This window comes from Myotis brandtii, unplaced genomic scaffold (genome assembly GCF_000412655.1).
Source record: "Myotis brandtii unplaced genomic scaffold, ASM41265v1 scaffold74, whole genome shotgun sequence".
Lineage (NCBI taxonomy): Eukaryota > Metazoa > Chordata > Mammalia > Chiroptera > Vespertilionidae > Myotis > Myotis brandtii.
The window spans coordinates 733,120-735,000 of NW_005370944.1; the positions used below are offsets into that span (position 1 = coordinate 733,120).

A 1,881-nucleotide genomic window follows, 5' to 3' on the forward strand; every position below is an offset into this window, starting at 1 on the left:
AGGCTGGCATGGAGGGGCAGTTGGGGGCCAGCAGGGATCGGGCCTAAACCAGCAGTTTAGGAGTTGCTATAGTGACCAATCAGAGGGGATATCAGGACACAGGGACTTGCAGCCTTTATAAACCATGAAAACAGGAAGTCAGTGGGACCCTTTCCCCCTCCCCACATGGGAGTCCATTCTGTGGGACACTTTCTCTCTCCCCACATGGGAGTCTTTACCTTCTTCTTCAATAAATTTGGACCTTTGTTATACCACCTCTGCCCGTGGATTCATTCTTCGACTCTGGCCGACAAAGAATCCGGGTTCCAGTCCAAAATTCCGTTTCAGTTACTTTATGTCTCTGAGTTTGCAAGGTTACCTGTCAGGTTAGCATGTGGCCCCTTTGCCTCCACAAGAGAGAGAAACCTGGGTGACAGAGAAACATCCATTGGCTGCCTCCTGCTGGCCCCCTACCAGGGACAGAACTGCAACTTGGGCCTGTGTCCTGGGGAATCAAACAGGGGCAACCTCTTGGTGCATGGAGGAGCTCTACCACTGAGCAACAGTGGCCAGGGCTGAACTCATTTTTTTAAAATATATTTTTATTGATTTAAGAGAGGAAGGGAGAGGGAGAGAGAGAGAGAGAAACATCAATGATGAGAGAAACATTCATCAGCTGCCTTCTGCACACTCCCCACTGGGGATCAAACCCGCAACCCAGGCATGTGCCCTTGACCAGATTCAAACCTGGGACCCTTCAGTCCGCAGGCTGACGCTCTATCCACTGAGCCAAACCAGCCAGGGCTGAACTCATTTTTTTAAAAAAATTTATTTCAGAGAGGAAGAGAGAGGGAGAGAGAGATAGGAACATTGATGAGAGAGAATCATTTATCGGCTGCCTCTTGCATGCCCCACACTGAGGATCCAGCCTGCAACCAGGGCCTGTGCCCTGACCGGGAATCAAATCATGACCTCCTGGTTCATAGGTCGACACTCAACCACTGAGCCATGCCAGCGTGTGTGAACTCATTTTTTTTTTTCACATGCATGGTTAGTGTTTTATTCTTTGAAGAACGGTTCTGAAACATTACACTAAGTCAGACTGAAAGGTAAAGTTTAAAATAGTTTTTATAAAGATAGTTGTAACATGTAATGACTGTTCACTCTACAAAATCTTGATCATAGAGCTTATAATACACCTAGTTGGCAGTAGTACCCAGGTTTTCCAAATTGTCAGTCATCATTTTTCTCTTGTCTGCATAGATTTCTTCTCATTAGCTGCTTTCTGCTTTTGTTGCATGATCTCAGAGTCTCTGTTTTCTCCGAGAGGCAGTAAAGCTATCGTCTTTTCTTTTTCCCTTGCTAATTTCCTGGGATTTCTTCATGTTTTTCTGGCGGGCAAGTTCTCGTTGATTTCCACGGGCCATGCCGACCACCGCACCGAGCCCAGAAGAGCGACTCGGGAAAGCACCGACTGCCTCCCGCGCTCAGCGGACGTCCCCACCAGCGGGTCTGGAAGGCGGGCCAGCCCCGCCTTCCGCTGGGCCACGCCTCTGCCCCGCCCTCCGCTGGGCCACCTGAACTCATTTTTTAATGCTTGCGGATTTGTGGATAAGAATAGTTGCTAATAAGGTCCCTTATATGTAAGCAGTTGCTTCCCCCCCCCCCATTCGTTCTCTTATTTTAGGCTCAAACCCGGGATAGGGGGAAGCAAAGGTATTTTTATTATAATTTGTCCTTGTTGGTATTGTTATTCCTATTTCGAGGTGATGGAGTAGCCCCAAGCAGGACTTGAACCTACACCATCCACCACTCGCTGCTCTTCCCTCCATCTTCGCTTCATGATGGCGGCGGCGGGACCCCGCACCCAGTTTGTCCACAACCCGCCGCCGTAGCCCGCCC

General features: G+C 49.3%; 1 protein-coding gene and 1 pseudogene across 1 annotated transcript in view; one reads left to right on the forward strand and one right to left on the reverse strand.

Moving 5' to 3' along the window:
• LOC102256974 (cytochrome c oxidase subunit 5A, mitochondrial) overlaps window positions 1-1,881 on the forward strand; it is a 24,767-nt gene that overhangs the window by 6,275 nt on the left and 16,611 nt on the right. The window lies entirely within an intron of this gene.
• Window positions 1,009-1,513, reverse strand: LOC106724168 (annotated as a pseudogene).